Source organism: Gekko japonicus, unplaced genomic scaffold, assembly GCF_001447785.1.
Source record: "Gekko japonicus isolate JY-2015 unplaced genomic scaffold, Gekko_japonicus_V1.1 scaffold586, whole genome shotgun sequence".
Classification (NCBI taxonomy): Eukaryota; Metazoa; Chordata; class Lepidosauria; order Squamata; family Gekkonidae; genus Gekko; species Gekko japonicus.
Genome location: NW_015177025.1, coordinates 43,720 through 62,665, shown reverse-complemented (window position 1 = coordinate 62,665; position 18,946 = coordinate 43,720).

Sequence of the window (18,946 nt, the reverse complement as noted above, 5' to 3'; positions counted from 1 at the left end):
GCTGGAAGAGTGACAGGGAAGTGCATCCCTGATGATGGATCTCTCAGTGGCTATCGAAACCATAGATCATGGTATCCTTCTGGACAGGGTGACTGCATTGCGAGTAGGAGGCCCCATGCTTTGGTGGCTCTGCTCTCATGTGGCTGACTGATTCCAGAAAGTGGTATATGGAGACTGCTGCTCAGCACCATGACATTTATGCTATGGAATCCTACAGACATCTATCTTGTTTAGCATCTACATGAAACCACTGGGAGAGATCTTTCAGGGATTCAGATTGTGGTGTTACCAACAAGTGGATGACACATAGCTCTCTTTCTCCTTATCATCTGAGTTGGGTGGGTCTGTGGAAGTCCTAAACAGGTGCCTGGAGAAAGTAATGCAATGGATGAGAGCCAATAAACTGAAGCCCAGTCCAGACAAGATTGAGTTACTGTCGGTCAGTGACAAAGCTGCCCAAGGACTGAGGAGTCAACCTGACCTGGAGGGGGTTGCCCTCCTCCTGAAGGAACAGGTCCATAGCTTGGGGGTGCTGCTGGATCCTGGCCTATAGCTAGAGGCTGAGGATTCCTGTTTGGCATACAGTAGCACTTTTTACCAGCTTCAGTTGATACTCCTGTCATGACCCTTCTTTGAAAAGTGTGATTTGGCCATAGTGATCCATACTTTGATCACATCGAAATTAGATTCTTGTAATGTGCTTTACATAAGACGGCCTCTGAAAACTGTTTGGAAACTTCTGTTGGTCCAAAATGTGGCAGCCATGTTATTATTGGGGGCTAGATACAGGGATCATATCCAATGTTCCCTGTAAGCTGAGTTGGTGTGAGTTGGCTCACAGTTTTTTAGCCTCCAGCTCACACATTTCTGTCTTAGCTCAGGAAGGATGGCTCCAGAGCCAACTAATTTATGCAGTAGCCAAATCGCTCACTCACAACTTTAATGCCAGAAGCTCATAAAGTAGAATTTTTGCTCACAAGACTCCCCAGCTTAGAGGGCGCATTGATCATATCACCTCTGTGCTAAAAGATCTGCACTGGCTGCTCGTCTGGTTCTTACCCATAAATGGCTTGCTTCCACCTGTATTACCTAGCCCTGCAGTTAAGATCTTCTAAAGTCCTGTTTTCTGTGCCCCCATCCTCAGAGGTGAGCAGCAACCAGACACAGGGCTTTTTGACTGGTGGTGCCTCGCTTTTGGAATGCCCTCCCTCATGAGGCTTGCCTGGCACCTACTTTATTTTCTTTTAGGTGTCAGGCTATAACATTCTTTTTTTATCCGAGCTTTTAACCAAGGGGCTTTTATATCTTTTAAAAATTCTATGGTCTGCTTCTGGCCTGAGGATTACTTTATTTGCATCATTTTAGGCTGCCCAGTGTGTATTTAATGCTGTTGTTATATCCTGGTTTGTTTTAATGGCATTAGCCTGTTTTTTAATGGTTGTCTTTTAATGACTTTGTTTTTAACGGGTGTTGTTTAATGATTTTGTATTGTTCAATTAGCTGTAAACGGCTTCAAGTAGGTCTCTAGAGAGGTGGCATATAAATTTTCTAAATAAATTAATAAATAAGACGTGCCCTAACCTGGATACCCAAGGCTAGTCTGATCTCATCAGATCTTGGAAGCTAAGCAGGGTCAGCCCTGGCCAATATTAGGATGGGAGACCACCAAGGAATACCAGGGTCGCTACAGGGAGGCAGGCAATGGCTGCGACTCGATGGCAAGAAAACCCAAAACAAAACAAAACAAACAACAACAACCAAAAACAAAAACACGCCCCTCCGGAAGTACAAAGAAGAGTGTACCTGAAACCTCCATCTTCAAAGCCCTACTCCCAGCACTTTTCTCTCTTCCAGCTCCAACACTAGAAAGGACCTAGGAAGGGAGAAATGGCCTAGAACTACAGACTGACCAGAGATTAGATATTGTCTCCCACATGCTCCCTTTAGTAGTAAAACCGCTGTACATCCCCATCTTAAAAACTTATTTTTATTTATTTATTTTTATTTATTAGTTTGATTTATATCCCACCCTCCCAAAGGCTCAGGGCAGCTCACATGCGGCAAAGCCGAGTGCAAAATACAATACAGTATATAATAAATAAACCCTTGAGTCTTGATGAATCCAACCCCATGCTGGAAAAGCATGGTAGCAAAAATGTCCTTTTTTTACCTAGCAAAAAGGTTGCATCCTTTACTAAATTCAGCCTACCTATCCACACTGATCAAGGATATGGTAACTTTGAGGCTAGATTACTGTAATGTGCTCTATGTGGGACTGCCCTTGAAGACAATCCAGAACGATATGTTGTTGAAGGCTTTCACAGCCGGAGTTCATTAGTTGTAGATTTTTCTGGGCTGTATGGCTGTGGTCTTGCCATTGTAGGACCTGATGTTTCGCCAGCAGCTGTGACTGACATCCTCAGAGGTATAACACAGCCACCACCACTGCCACCACTGACATCTGACAGTTACAGAGAGTGAGCTCGACCCCTGGGGTTCCCCCAGGTATAGCCTAACCCCAGTGCCTGGGACATCTGAACGAGACTAAGAAGCAGATTGTACCTGAGGAATCAAATGCTAGCACTTTAATAAGCTGTATAATTGTGGTTTTAAAGTTTTGTATGATTGGATTTTATATGGTATATTGAATTATTATATTGTTTTGTATTGTGCTGTAAGCCGCCCTGAGCTAGCCTTGCTGGGAGGGCGGGGTAAAAATCTAATGAAATAATAAATAATTAAGATGGAGTACTCTCTGTGTCAAGGTCAGAAGAAAAATGGTAGGCAGGTAATTCATATCTACTCAGGAAGGTGGGGGTAGGGCTGAGTCATTATGTTGTAGGAGTTCCCCAGGCTGTGACATGCTAATGGAGCAGCTTTCCTGAGGAGGTTCTTTTGTATATGGATTGGCTGTTGAAATTCTAATCTTATCTGTGGTGTTATTGTAAGATGTATAGCATTTTGTGTCTTTCAGGACATGAAACCATGCCCTATTTATTTTTAAACTCTCTTCTTCCTGTCCTCTCATGTAGAAAAGGGAGATGCGTTGCAGCCCACTCTCAGGCCTTTTCTGGGGTACTGCCCTTTATGCGGAATAGCCTATCTGAGATCGTTCAGAGTGTACCGACCCTCCTGGTCTTCTAGAATCTGAAACAGCTGTTTAGGAGGGCATTTGAAGGTAGACAGCGGTGTTTCACGCTGGTTGGTCTCTTGTTTTATTCCTGGTTGGGTTTATCACTATGAATTTAATGTTTATTGTATACCGCTTTGGGTCCTATTGTTGAAGAAAATAGGTCAGGAGGATTTTAAGCAAGCAAACCAAAATGGTGCTTTAATACACAAAAGAAACTGTGCTTGCTCACATCTGTCCCTTCTTACCTTTGGCTCATCCGTTTCGGCATTCTATGCTGCCCTTCCCTCTCCAACACCTCTCTGATCTTAAAAATTTAGATTATAAGCTCCTTGGGGAAGGGATGCATCTCTTTTCCTTATGTTACTATATAAAGTGCCACAGACACTGATGGTACTATATAATAAAAGTCTACTGCTAATAATAACAAGGGGAGGAAGAGATGCCATAAAGCGAGTGGGGAGGTTGTCAGCAGCCCTGCCACTGAGGCTGCTGCACGGCATGCAGTCAATATTTGTTTGTGCCTCTTTGAAGATGGGAGATGAAAGCCGTGCAGGCCTGGGCTGCCTTTGATTAGCTCCTCAATTTTTACAATGCAGCTGCAATTCTCTTTGGTTTTTTCTTCTGAGCATCACTCTCCCCAAGTGCTGCAAAACTCTGCCACCATCCCACTTCTCTGGGGAGGTTCAACTTCAAGGAAATATAACAAAAAGATAAGGGTGGATGTAAAAGAGACCGGACAAGATGGGGGACCCTAAGGAGGCTGGTGTCACTTTTGTTTTTAATTCCCTTTCTGCCCTCAAACCACAACAGGCTCCAGGAAGGGTGTGTGCGTGTGTGTTTCTTCTGCCTGTGAAACAGCAGAGAAAACACAGTGAGTCCCAAGGTTTCTTTGCAGGGTCGTCATAGACAAAATGATGCACATTAAAGCAGAGAAGGTGAGATCCTAGCGTTTGATGCATAGCCCCACTTATTTTTATCATTTACCAGTGAAATGCTCATTATTTCAAGAAAAAGGGTATGCAACAGGAGGGCCTGTAGGCTTCAGGAACCATCACTATAAGTGTGAGTGCATGTATGCACATATGCAATACCATGCTCTACTCTCAGAGGTGCACTAGGCTGGAGAGGCCAGGCCACCCACAGTCAATTATTTATTTATTTCCTTTGATTTTTATCCCACCCTCCCTGCCAGGTGGGCTCAGGGCGGCTTACAACATATTTGTAGTACAATAAAACACACAGTCAGAGGTCATTTCGGGGGGGGGATCGCAGTTCCCCCGGGTGAGGTGCAGGGGGTGGGGCACATGATGAAGCCCCGCCCCCTGCTTCCGGCCGCCCCACTTCCAGCCCTCATTCAGCCAGGAGGAGGCAGGAGAAGAGGGAGGGTAAGTTGCTTCCTCCCCGCCTCTCCCCACCCCTGCCTGCCTGGGGCCAGGGAGGGCCTTGGCGGGGCTTCCTCGCACTCCCGCTGGCCTTGCAGGTCTACCGCCGGGCCCCTGATGTCAGGGGGTGTGGCATATGCTAATGAGTTATGCTAATGAGTTCCCCTAGCTCTTTTTCTACGAAACGACCCCTGCACACAGTAATTAAAAAGATAAAACAGTCAAAACCATCATAATTTCAAAGTGCTAGTAGTACAGGTAATAAACGATGGCAGCGTTCTTCTGGCATCCAGATGACAACCACCACCATGGTCCAGGTCCTTGCCAGGCTATTGGATGTTGATTTAACGCTGATGTTGGTACTAGTATTGGTATTGGGGGCAGGGCCACGGCGTCAGCGGGGGCACCCTAATCGAAAGCCTGGTGGACGAGCTCCGTTTTACAGTCATGGATGGCAGGCAGGTAAAGCACTGAAGCCTCATCTCCAGGCAGCTTATCCATGAGGAATGTAGCTACGATTGAGGTGAGGTCATGGCTCAGTGGAGAGCATATGCGTTGCCAACTGTGGCTAGGGAAATTCCTGGAGATTTGGGGGTGGTGCCTGTAGAAGGCAGAGTTTGGGTAGAGTAGGGAACTCAATGGATATGTGATGCCACAGATTCTGCCCTCTAAGGACCCCCTTTCTTTCATGGGAACAGATCTCTGCACTCTGGAGATCAGTAGAAATTCCAGAAGTCCAAACCCAACCTGGAGGTCAGCAAGTCTGTGCCAAAGATCCCTGCTCAGTCTCTGGCAATTAAAAGGATCTGTACAAGCAGGAAGGACTAGGTAAGGCTTCTGCGAGAGACCAATGTCAGTCAAAGAGGACAACGCTGGTCTAAACTAACCCACGCTCTCACTCACTATAAAACACCTTCTTGGCGTCTGAGAGATGAACCATGGAAAAACAGCCTAAGGATCCTTTGGCTGAGTTCCACATTCCTATCTAGTCACTGTGGTGGGACCTGGATGCCACATTTTTAGCTCATTCCCTTTCCACATGTCACATCTGGCTAATGTAAAAGGGGAAAAAACTCAGCTGCACATGTTTTGATTGAAGCCCCTTTCTTCCAAAATGCCAACATTAAAGGAAGGTTTTTGCTTTGTAAAACTGAAACTGTAAAATGGCTCTGTAACCCAATCTGGGGGATTAAAGAGACCACATGAAAAGGAGGATAAATAGCTGGACATTGACTTCCTACACAAAACTTAGAGGGGAACATGTGCCTTCCAGCCTGCTGGGGGAAAAGGGGAACTTTTGTGAACATCTCCATCTTTTGATTTTGTGTGCAAGGAAGGAAAGATGTTTGGGAGCTGTCATAGATCTCTATATGTTGTTATATATCTTTTTGACTCACGCCTGTCCTGAAAAGGCTGTCAGACCTAATTCCCAAATCCCTGAGGAAAGGACTATGTTATCTCTACAGTTTTCCATTTATATGAGAATTGGTTGATGTGTTTGGTAAAATTATAGAAACACATGAAGAGAAGGAGGAGGAGTTGGTTTTATATCCCCTGCCCTTCACTACCCAAAGGAGTCTCAGACTCTCTTACAATCACCTTCCCTTCCTCTCCCCACAATAGACACCCTGTGAAGTAGGTGGGCCTGAGAGAGTTCCGAGAGAATTGTGACTGACCCAAGGTCACCCAGCTGGCTTCATGTGGAGGAGCGTGGAATCAAATCCGGTTCTCCAGATTAGAGTTCGCCACTCTTAACCACTACACCAAGCTGGCTCTCTAGCTTGAACCACCATTAGGACAGTTCATTAATGCTGGAGAGAAGACGTGCCTATTGGGGAGGTACAGCAACGTCTTTGTACAAAGGACACACAGATACACTGCACCACCTGCAAGCTCTCTGTCTATAAGGTGAGGAGCATCTCATGTCAGGAATGTGAGACTGACAAGCCACAATATTTACTTTCACACATGTCTCCAATGAGAAGAAGTCAAGACAGAATGGGGGGACACATAAAATAAGAATAGTACTTAAGCAGAAACAAAGGGAAGTATTGAACACAGTTCCAAGGTGCAAAGGAAGATACTGAATAGAGTTCCAAACACGTTTCGAAACCTTATGCAGGGGAATTATTGGGCCATGCACATATAAATGCAAGAAAGTCATGCATGGAAGTTTGACCTCTCTGAAATATTTTCTTTCATGCCTTTTTTGGATCTCCCTAGTCCTGGTCTTCAGTGAGAAGTACCTATGAGAAGAAGTCTCTATTGACAAGAACTGTCAGAAGATACATTTCAGATCTCTTGGAATCAGCTTCTGGATGAGAAATTGTCCAGCCCAGATAGGAAATTGTGTATGCCAGTTCTAAGAGGCTGTTCATGTGCACATTTTGGATGGTGGTATCCATGGAAAAAGCCTATACATGGAGATCATCAGTCCACCCTATGATAAGCGGGTTGCTATGCACAAGATGCAGCTTTCACATGCAATGGGAAGGAAAGTACTGCTTCCTAATGCAGGTTGAAACTGGAGTCCTCAATGTACGGTGGTGCACACACAATCACATTGCTCTGGGCATCAAGGGTGGGGTACCAATGGACAAAGGTATTCCAGATTTCGGACAGACATATTCTCTTCCAGTAAAAGCTTCCATGCCTCATCACTTGGAAGCAATTCTTGCTTGTGACAAGCAACTAGGTGAGTGGGTATTTACAAGTCTGAAAGAAGCTTTGAATGGGTTCCAAGTCGGAAAATCCTGACAAGATGGGGAAAAGCCATGTTATGAGCCAGAGACTGTCCATTTTCTGAGTCAGTTATGAGCTGGAAACATGCGTTAGTGCTCAAGCCCAGGTCCTGGGGGAATATTTGGGGGCTTATTCAAATATTACTGAGAAGTATTACTATTGCTTTGATTGTAATGTTTTGCCACTATAGCCTCATTTCCAAATGCTATCTCTTTCATAAATTTCACTGTCCTCTAGTGTCTCCGAGCAATAGCTTTGTCTAATATTAAGATATTAAAAGATATACAGAAAGATTTTAAGAGACTTATTAAAACACAATTAGCAGAGTGCATGACTTAAGCAGCAAGATTATTTTCTCTATTTAAAATAAAAGAAAAACCCACGAGTTGATTGTGTTGGATGCCAGGCGCCTTTCAGAGATAATAAAACTGCCAATCGAGGACGTTTTCAAATATGGAAATTCTCATCCGTTATGTTTTATAGCCCCCTTAGCGAATATTAAAACTTATTATGAAGCTCTCAGTGCAGCAACAGCAGCAACCCCTTAAATTTGCATTCACAACTATGGCAATCGTACTTCTTTTCTAAGAGGCCGTGCCCAAATCTGGGGTGCAATTGCCCCTGTGAGCCTTCAGAAAGCCAGTATCCTCATTGATTCATCCCCAGTGACATTGAACACCTGTGAGATTTTTCATTTCAGCATGGAGAATGGCATCCTACGCTTCACCATGCAGACAGTTTAGATCAGCAAAACAGAACAGGTTACTCCTACAATAATAAGATTGGGTAAAAACATCTCCCACCCCCTCCACTGGAAGGAATATAACAGGTAACACTGCCCCCTCATGTCAGAACTGTGAATCCCATTAGATTTAGCACACTGTGATAAGATTAAGAAGAGAAGAAGAGAAGAGATTGTATTTATACCCTGCCCTTCACTACCCAAACAAACTCTGTCCCTCCCCCCCCCTTACAGCAGACACCCTGTGAGGTAGGTGGGGCTGAGAGAGCTCTGACAGAAACTGCTTTTTTCCAAGAACAGTTGTGCCAGAATTATGGCTTGCCCAAGGTAATCCAGCAGGTGCAAGTGGAGGAGTGGGGGAATCAAACCCGGTTCTCCCAGATTAGAGTCCGCACACTTAACGACTACACCAAACTGGCTCTCAGGAACTGTGATCAAAATCACACATCCATCGTTAAGCAAAGAAAGGTTGAAATGCAACTGTAAATCAGCCTTCCTTCACACCATCAGTCAATCCAGAAACCTGATACAAACACATTTTAAATGGCCTCAGTTTTCCGTACATACACAAATGCATTTAAATCTGCCTTCCTGATTTTCACTCGTGTACAAACCCATTCAAAATTGCCTATTTTTCACACACCCTGACCTGACTAGCCCTGGCTAGTCTGATCTTGTCAAATCTCAGAAGCTAAGCAGGGTTGGCCCTCACTAGTATTTGGATGGGAGACCGACAAAAAACACCAGGGTCATGAGGCAGAGGCAGGCAATGGCAAACCATTTCGGAACATCCCAGGCTTTGAGAACTCTACAGGGTTGCCATAGGTCAGTTGTGACTTGATGGCAAAAACAACAAACAACAATTTTTTCACACATGAACAAATACAATTAAAATGGCCTTTCCCCCACACACACCATGATTACCCCAAAGGGAGACAGCTAAAGTAGTGCAACAGAAATTCTATCAGGTCAGCTATATCTGGGACTGCTGACTTCACACAGTGATGCTTTTCACAGAAGCATGGCAGGCAGAAATAGAACAGGTAAAACTTTTCGTATCACCACATGGAGATAGGGAAAGCATCATTTGTTTGGTGTAGTGGTTAAGTGCGCGGACTCTAATCTGGGAGAACCAGGTTTGATTCCCCACTCCTCCACTTGCAGCTGCTGGATGACCTTGGGCAATCAATAGTTCTGTCAGAGCTGTTCTTGAAAGCCCAGCCTACCTCACAGGGTGTCTGTTGTGGGGAGGGGAAGGGAAAGGAGTTTGTAAGCCGCTCTGAGACTCCAATTTAAGGGTGGAGTATAAATCCAATCTCCTCCTCCTCCTCTTCTTCTTCTTCTTCTTCTTCTTCTTCTTCTTCTTCTTCTTCTTCTTCTTCTTCTTCTTCTTCTTCTTCTTCTTCTTCTTCTTCTCTTCTTCTTGTTTAATATTGTCATTTGTTAACAGATTGTAATCAATAATAACAAGATTATAATCAGTAATAGCAAGCAAATACTCCATGCCAATTATTGAAAGCTGCTAGTATAGTGCACTAACTACATCAAGAGCAGAATTTGTTGATTGTTTAACAATGGCCCCCGTCACACGCGCAGGAAACTGCGGGGGAGAAGTGTGGCTGTTTGCCCCGGGGCAAACTAACACGCAGTAAAGTGATCATACCTCCTGTGGAGGTTCTGTGGAGGTACCGTGGAGCTTCCGTGGTTACGGAGAGGCGTCGATCACAACACATGCCTGCGCGCAACGAAGAAGCGCGCGGCGCGGCGAACTGGGTTTCTTTTTTTGTGTACACTACGAATGCGCATGCTCCGTCGAGTGCTTATGCGCAACCACGGAGACTTGGGGAAAAAAAAAACCTTCTTCGCAAGGGGACATGGACGGGCGCCGGATGCCACCGGAAACGCGATCAGACGCCCGCCCTTGCCCCGCAGTTTCCGGAAACTAGTACCTCCGAGGTACTAGTTTTTTGCTCCGTTTTATCGGCGGTTCGCCACAGTTCAACCACGGGAGCTCTACGCTCCCCAGATGTTGCCGTGTGATCGTGCCAGGTAACTCCGCCTCTCTTCCGTCTATTTAGCGTGGCTTCTGCTCCGTGTGAACGGGGCCAATATTACACTTCCCAAGTCATTTCCAAAATGTTGCATACAATTCTTTGCATTGTCTCCAAAACAAAATGCCACCCCTGTTGCCCCTTGTAACCCTCATCATTTCCAGCTTGTACCAAGCAGGTAAGACATCCAGGAAGCATCAATAAATCACCTCGGATAATCAAAAAATCAAGCTCTGAGAGAGTCTAAGATATCACAGTGGTGTGACCCAATCCCTAAGTGAAAGATACTTTTTATAGGCAGAATAAAAAATGCTAGATGAGTCAAAACATCAGGAAATAATACTAATAGTAAGAACAAAGCAACTGAAGAGGGGGCATATTTTTTGTTGAGAGGAAGGTTGTGGCAGCAGAAGCAGTGATGGAAACAACACATGCAAACAATGAAAAAAGTGTAAAAGGAACGGCAAAGGTTTTTTGGGGAAACATTTTGGCCTCCTGAACCCCCACTCCTTTTCTCCTGAATACTGTTGGGGATAAATATTCAGGACAACCCTCTTTCCAGAGGGGACTGTGCCTAGTGTAATTATTTTAGGGCTCGTGGCAAATGTTTGTATTTTGTTACTATCATTGAATGTGAAAGTAAAATAAAAACACAGCAAACTCATTCCTTTTTTAACATTTAAAAATGAAGTCACCCCCAAAGACACCCCCCTCCCTTCTTTGCCAAGAAACGTATCTCAAACTGAGCTGGCATCTTACTCTGTGAATGGTTGATCTCAAAACCTGGCTGACTCAACACATCTTTCCAATTCCCCTCCAGGGGTCAGGCTTGCTCTTTGTATGGAGATATTCTTGCAGCTCTTTTATGGAGGCTGGAAGGCAGCAACTCTTTTGCTCCTCAGAGAGATGGGGGCCATCACCACACCTTTAGGAGGGGGGAAAAAGAATGTAATAGCTTCTGTAATTTGATTCCAAGAGAGATGCTGAAATTACCTTCTTGTAATAGCTGTGTGGGGAATGGCAGAAAACATAACTATTTAGTATCCATAAATATCTAAATTGGAAAGATTACAGACACAGCTCTTAGGCAAAAGGACTGCATGGTAGCTATGGCTATGGTCTATACACATTCTTGTTGCGTATTTTAAAAGGACTCAACTCTTGTGGCTATAATATGAATGTTGGCTTTATTTCTAAACAAGCGTTCTCAAAAGTATAAGGTACGACTGAGTAGTTGCTTGAGGTCATGTGAACATAGGATTAATTCCAAAATATGAAAAGCTCATGACTGTTTAGATGCTGTATTATATCATCTGGAAGCCCCGCCCTATAGCTGGTGGTACACTAGGGCTGCCAACTCAAGTTTGGGAAATTCCTGGAGATTTCAGGGTAGAGCCTGGGGAGGGTGGAGTTTTGGGGATGGGAGGGACCTCAGCAGGGTATAATGCCATAGAATCTGCTCTCCGGAGCAGCCTGTTTCTCTAAGGAAAGGGAGATCAATGGTAATTCTGGGAGAGCTCCAGGTACCACATGGAGGTTGGCAGCCCTATGGTATTCATGGCACTTTGTGGAGAGGAACAGTCATTCTTCACATGCTCAGATGTATGAGGCACGTGCTGGTGCTCAGTAGTAAAGCATTGCATGCAGAAAGTTCCAAGTTCAATCTCTGGCCTCTCCAATTAAAGGATCTTAAGTAGGAAATGCTGGGAGAAATAGTTCTCTGCTTGAGTCCCTGGAGTATTGCTGTCAATCACAGCAGATCTAGATGAACCAATGGTATAAGGCAGTTTCGTAATGTTCCAAAACTCAGCGTGAATATTTTTTTGGCCAAAAGGAACTGGAGCCAGAGCCTATGACAAAAATAATGCTAACATTCTTTAATTATTGTTGATGGTTTTTGGATGAAAGGGAATTGTCAGGAAGTGTTTCCCCCATAGCTTTGACCCAATCAAAACTTGACATGAGAGCTCGCTGGGAGGGAGCCAAGGACAAAGGGGTAGGCACCTTGGGTTGTTTTTTTTTTAATAAATTTCGATTTCAGAATCTTTTGTATTTCACTGGGCTTCACACTTAGATGTGTTTTTCTGAAGAGATTGTCTTCCTGTTGACAGTAAGACTTTCTGATGAAGACTGATGGAAACGGGAGCAGACCTAGGCCTTTGACTCACCCTCATCTAAACCCTTTATTAGCCTTATTTGCAGCTTAGTTTATCTGGAAATGGACTTTAGTGGATAGATGATTATGAATGTTGCTTCTTCACGGACATCTGTATTGGCTTTGTGTTCTTTCTGAACAGAATTGTAATAATGGGTTTGTAATAATTATTGTGCTTATTTGCATGCATGTAAAGATTTACATTTAGAATATTTATGGCCCCGGTCACACGGACCAGATAATGCAGGAGGGAGGTGTGGCTGTTCACCCGGGAGCAAAATGAAGCGCGGTAGCCCGATCAGACGGTCCCCCGAGTCTTCGCGCTTAGGCTGTTAGCTGGCGATCACACGGCGATGCTGGAGCGTGGCAAAGAAGCGGCGCGGCAAGCTGTAGGAAAGCAGTGCAGCACTATTCTCCTGCCTGGAGATTGGAAACCCGAAAGTATTTGTGTGCTAAGAGCATGAGGTACTGCTTAATGACGCAGTCAGTGTGACCTTGGCAGAGATAACAGAGAGCTTACACACACACACACACACACACACACACACACACATTCCAAAAGGATGTTCGAATGCTTGAAACTTTCCTCTACGCAGAGAGGAGGGGGAGGGAAATGGGGGAAAACTGAGCTTATAAATAAACGCTGGGTAGCCGAGAGGTTTCAGATCAGATTTCTGCAGACTTGTGTCCTGTCGTCTTTGCATCACATGCACCCCTGCACCCCACACCCCAACGAGTGACACCACAGCAAGCATTTCACGTTTGTGTGCATGCGTCATTCCGCGAAGCAGCATTGCTTTCAGTTACGTGTTTGTGCACATGCGCTTATGAAAAACATTCGGTTTGCAACGGGACCTGGACGGGTGCCGGATGCCACGGGATACTAGCGCTCCTGTGATCAGACGCCCGCCCCTGCCCCGTGTTTTCCGGATACTAGTGTACTCTCCGCAGTACTTTTTTACTGTGGATCTTTGGCGGGACGCCATGGGTTGGCCACGGGTATGCTACACTTCCTAGATGTTGCTGTGTGATTGTGCCCCAAAAATCCACCTGACATTCGTGCCTTTAGCGCGGCAAATCCTCCATGTGAACGGGGCCTATATTTAGTAAATTCGCTCACTAATATAAATAACATTCAATTTTACCATAATTCAATTGTTTAATTTAATTATTATTTATTTATACAGTGATTGGTTACAATGCAGCGTTATCTTCATTTCTGTACTTGAAAATATGTACTTGAAGCACCTGGGGTGCAGGATTTCTTCCTTGAGGTATATATCTGATATGCAGTAGCAGATTTGCAGCCTGTGTCTCTGTGGTCTACTTCTATGTTTTAAATAAAGCAAACATTACAAAAATACTACACAAGTTTCCAGTGTTCTTTCCTCCAAAGAGATCTTGGCCCTGGAACTCCTTATTCTCCTTTCAGAAGTGTAGAACATGATGTAACAATATTTTCACGCTGTTACCTGATATAGTCCAGGGCCAAGATCCAGCAGTGAAGGCGGAATTTTGGAGCTTTGTCATGGCAGAAATTACTACAGTACAGCATTTATGTATATATGGGACTTCAGATGGTTTAAATGTTTCTGTAATTGTTTTGTTCCAGAAGGTTCCAGGTTTAAGCCCTGGTGTCTCCAGTTAAAGCATCTCAGGTGCTGAGAAAAATCATTCTCTGCTTGAGTCCCTGAAGTGCTGGACCTCCTGATGAGGAGTTGATATCTCAGAATGTGTGAAGATTTGTACAGATGTTCAGCACCAAAAGCTTGCAGTGCATAATGTTTGCTGCCAGCTGGGTTTTAATTGGGAAGCACAACTGCTTTTCTGACCATATTCCCCTAAACCAGACTTTGTGTAGTGAGCCTTGCACACAGTTTAAGGAAGAGCTCCTCTTTCAGGACACGATTAATACCCACTCCAGCTCCCCAAAAATGGATTAACTGCTTCCAAAACTCTGAATGTTTGAGAACAGCTTGAAATACAGGGGCAGGCTATGCTGCCACAACCACCGTCATCTGTGCTACTTGTCCCACGCACCTGCCCACTGCCACAAAGCTTTAAAATAGCAGGTCTGAATACTTCCCCATCAGTGCTCCTCTCCCACACAAAGGCAGTGTTCCTTGTGAGAGAGAACGAGTGTGCCATCCAGGCCATTTCTAAAGTCTCCAGTAACCCCCTGGACATCACCTCTCCCCTTGATTTCTGGGGAAAACTTAAGAGACATTTATTCCTTACTCTTTTTGTTGATGCTGCTGCAGCAACTCCCTGAGTGCAAATGAGTTTCTGACTTTAATGAGAAAACAGCTGCGATGATGCAGCTCTGCTGACGTCTCCTGCTGTGGTAATTGCCAGCTCTTGTATGTTATTTAGACTAGGATCTTTTAGCTGCTTACATCTTGCTGTGCTGAGGGAGTTAATGGCTAAAGAAGATTGTGAGTTCGCAGCAATACCGGTGAGGGCTGGTTTGCCAGCCCAGCCACAGGGATATCATTCTCCTCAAGTTCAGCAGCTCACTTAAGGAGCTCACTTATTTGTAAAAGGCATTTGGATCAGGGCCACACAGAGAGGGGAATTTAACCCTTTTAAAACCCCACATGGCTTGCTAACTGAAACCACCCCTCTCTGGCAGTGTTGTTAACAGGTAAAAATACTCATCTTTTCTCATTTACAGTGCTAATAGCAGCATTGAGGTGGATGAAGATTTGATTCTGTTAAGTGAAACCATGCAGGGGTTGAACCCCCTCACCCGTCTGCACACTTTGCAATTTGCCTTTTACAAAGAGATCCGTGATCTTCACTGTGTCTGTTTAAGCTGAATTGACCCAATGTCAATTCCAGTTTCTGATATAAGGGAAGAGTTTTTAAAAAAATTGTAGTTCAGAACTGACATTTTATGCCTGTAGAAAAGTTGTCTGAGCCAAAAAGGCACTCTAACTTGAACTGCTGCCTGGCGGATTTTTACAAGAAAAGTGTCACCTTCAGGCAAATTAAATTAGTTTTAAAAATAAAGGAATGTTGCGAAAAAAGTGTGGGAGCTCCCCAAACCACTGTTTCTGTCCAGTGCCTCATAAGTCAAAGGCTTCACGCAACTTCAGTATAATATATATATAGATGCTCCAATTTTCTCGTTGAAAAAAATAACACAAAATTCCATCTGTTTTGCTTTTTTGAAGGTCTTGCAGAACATGGAATATTTTTTGGAAACCTTTAGGTGCTAATGGGGCGGAACCAGCCAGCAGGATCAGTCAAAAGGCCTGGTAGCCACAGGAGAAAGCTGGGAAACTGAAGCCATACAACTCAACTACTTGCTTCTGGGTTTGAACCATGAGGACTAGAAACTTGTTTTAAGATAAGATCATTGTGAAGAGGAAGGAAGGGGAACTTTAATGCTGATAAAGCCTTTCAGATTTCAGGAAGGAAATTTTAGTAGAGGATAAAGCAGTTGTGCCAGTCAACTCTCACACAAGTTTTATCCCAGGTTCACACAGGAATAAAACAAAACTGGATGGAAGGTCAAGTATGCCACTCTCGAGTTACTTGTAGCAAACCTCCATAGCAAAGACTATATTTAGATGCCTGTTAGTGCCCCAGTTCGGTGAAACCTTTATGAAGGCCAGCGGCTAATCGTTACACCGTTACATGGCAAAGAAGCGGCGCGGCAAGTGTTTCGCGTTTGTGCGCATGCACAGCACTGCTTTCAGTTATGTGTTTGTGCACATGCGCTTACGAAAAACATCCGGTTTGCAACGGGACGTGGACAGGTGCTAGATGCCACGGGATACTAGCGCTCCCGCGATCAGACGCCCGCTCCTGCCCCGCGTTTTCCAAATACCAGTGCACTTTCCGAGGTACTTTTTTACTGCACATCTTCGGTGGGATGCCACGGGTTGGCCACGGGTGCACTATGTTTCCCAGATGTTGCGGTGTGATCGTGCCCCGAAAATCCGCCTGATATTCATGCCTTTAGTGCGGCAAATCCTCCATGTGACCGGGGCCTAACAATAGTATTCATCAGATTTTGTTAATATGATAGGGGGAGAACTGCAGTCTCATCTCAAGTACGGCAACACTATTTAAAAAAAGAACTTTCAAATCAAACTAGAGTTTGATCTCATAAATTTGAGTTGCGGTGCAGTCCCAGTTCAGTTAGAATAAAGATGAATTCCAACAGTCCTAGCCAACACCTCATATGAAACGAATGTTCAGTCTAGAACACCCCCCAGAATTCTCTATATTTGGGAGTTCTGTGACAGCTATGCTTGTGACAGATATGCTGAAGATTGCTAACAGAGAAAAAAGGTTGCAAACAGGTTTCCAAACCCAAATGGGTAGAAAGTTTTTTTGGGGGGAATACTGCCCTAACATAATGCTGCATGGAAAGAAAAATCACTCTGTTTCCCCACTTCTCCCATGATGATAACTTGGATTACAGAAAATCCATCATAGTTTGCTGCATGGAAAGAAAAATCACTCTGTTTTCCCACTTCTCCCATGATGATAACAACTTGGATTACAGAAAATCCATCATAGTCAAGCAATGAATGCTTTACAGAATTTCCAACAGGATGGTTATTTGAAAGAAAACCTGACAGAGCATTACAGATGTCCCTGCTATACATGACTTGCAGCTAATGAGGCCTCCTTGATTGATGAGTTGATGATGAAGGGGATTTAACATCCGTAATCCTGATATTTTTATAATAATGTACAGAAACATGGAAAGGCAGTTATCTGGGAGACATAAAAAAGATTGATTTAAAAAATAACAAGGAGAGGCTCTTAATTGATCGTTTTATAGTTTTATCGTTATAAAGTACAAAACGGGAGGATTTATTGCATCCAGAGAGCTACCCTGCATAAAAAAGCCCTTTAATGCATTTCAAGCAGCGGACTGCTTTCTTTCCCAAACTTTCTGAAGTCTGATTCTGCTTTGAAACACTGATTTCTGCTCCTGCTGCTAGCACCAGCTGACTCTTTCACAGATAAACCTGTAGGGATCCTTAAACACAAAAGTGTTTGTATCTTTGTGTCCAAATGCAGTGTGTAAATTGTTGTTGCATAATCCCAAATATCACACAAACCTCTCCTAAAATTATAATCAGGGATGCAGTGTTTTAAAAAGCTGTTTTAACAGTTTTGATTATTTGCCACTTAAGTTGGGTGGAATGGTGGTGTAAAAACATGTTTGAACATAGAAGCAAGCTTTCTCCCTAAGATAGCCTGAGATGATAAGGCAGGGGGAGGGCCATCTCCCTCTTCCCTGTTAAAGCACTGTGGTTCAGTGAAAGTCCCCAGCAAAGAGGTATTCTGCTCTTATATTGCTGGTGAGAAGCATGGTTAAATCTCATTCTAACTGTGCCCACTCAGCAACTAGCCATTTACCCACCTGAGTGGCCATTAACCAAATCAACCCCCATTTTTCTCTGCTGCCCCTTCCAAGACAGCAGTGCGTTAAAAATACTGGACCAAAGATGGGGAGCATTTCATGCAAAGCTGGCCATGATAAAGGACAAAAATGGTAGGGACCTAACAGAAGCAGAAGAGATTAGGAAAAGATGGCAAGAATACACAGAACAACGACAACAACAAAAGATGGGGAGATCCAGGTCCAAATGTCCTCTCTGCAATGGAGCCCACTGAGTGACCTTGCCCTCTCCTTGTCTTTCAGCTTAACCTACCTCACAGGATTGTTGTGAGGATAAAATGAAGGATGGGAGGATTGTGTACATTGCTGGGTGGAAACAAGGGATAAAAATAATATAAATAAATAGCCAAGTAGTCACGAATTGAACTGGACGCCCTTGAGCCAGCCGTTCTCACTTTCATCCAACCCTACCTTGCAGGGTTCTTGTGAGGATAAAAATTAAAGGGGAGCCATGTATGCTGGAAGGTGTGGAACTGTTAGACATAAATAAATGCCAGCAATTAGATCAGAGGACTAGGAAGACCTGAGCTGAAATCTCCACTTGCCCATTAAAGTCCCATGAGTGAGGCTAGATGGGTGGCAACCTGAAAAGGGTCTTCTTGGTGATGGCACCAAGACTTTGGAATTCCCTCCTCAGGAGATTCATTTGTCCCACAGTGTTCCCTCTAAACTGTGTGCGTGAGCAGCCACTCATTAATACAGGAAGTCCCTGCTCAGGAGCAATCTGGAGCCGTGCAGGGTCTTACACTGCCGATTTTAAGATTACACCAAAGTTGAAAAAGCTTTAAATATAAACCACTCTTGTATCGATTTCTGTCACACCCTTTGCAGTTGTGGCTCTAGTCCTGAGTGGCGTACACTAGCACGTATTTATAACAGATGTAAATATTTTTACCAAAACATCTGCAGGGACAATGTAAAAGTATGAACTCTACGGCGCTATTATTTAAAGAGACCTGCCGTAGAACCGGCATCACATTGTATGTTTCTAGTTCGTCCCTGCAGATGCTTTTGTAAAAACATTTACATCGGATATAAATAGGTGCTAGTGTACATCGCTCAGGACTAGGGCCACAGTTATAAAGGGCGTGATAGAAATCCATTTAAGAGTGGTTTATATTTAAAGCTTTATCAACTTCGGTGCTTTCTATATGCTATACTGACTTCCACACTGAAAGTCCCCCTTATCTTTCTTGTCATTTTAAGATTACAGCAGTTGTGCTCTGCTAGTCAGGATGTGGACTGCTCCACTGGGGGGGGGGGATTAGCAGCAACACTGCTTGCCCCAATGCTCCCTCTAAACTGCGGAGTCT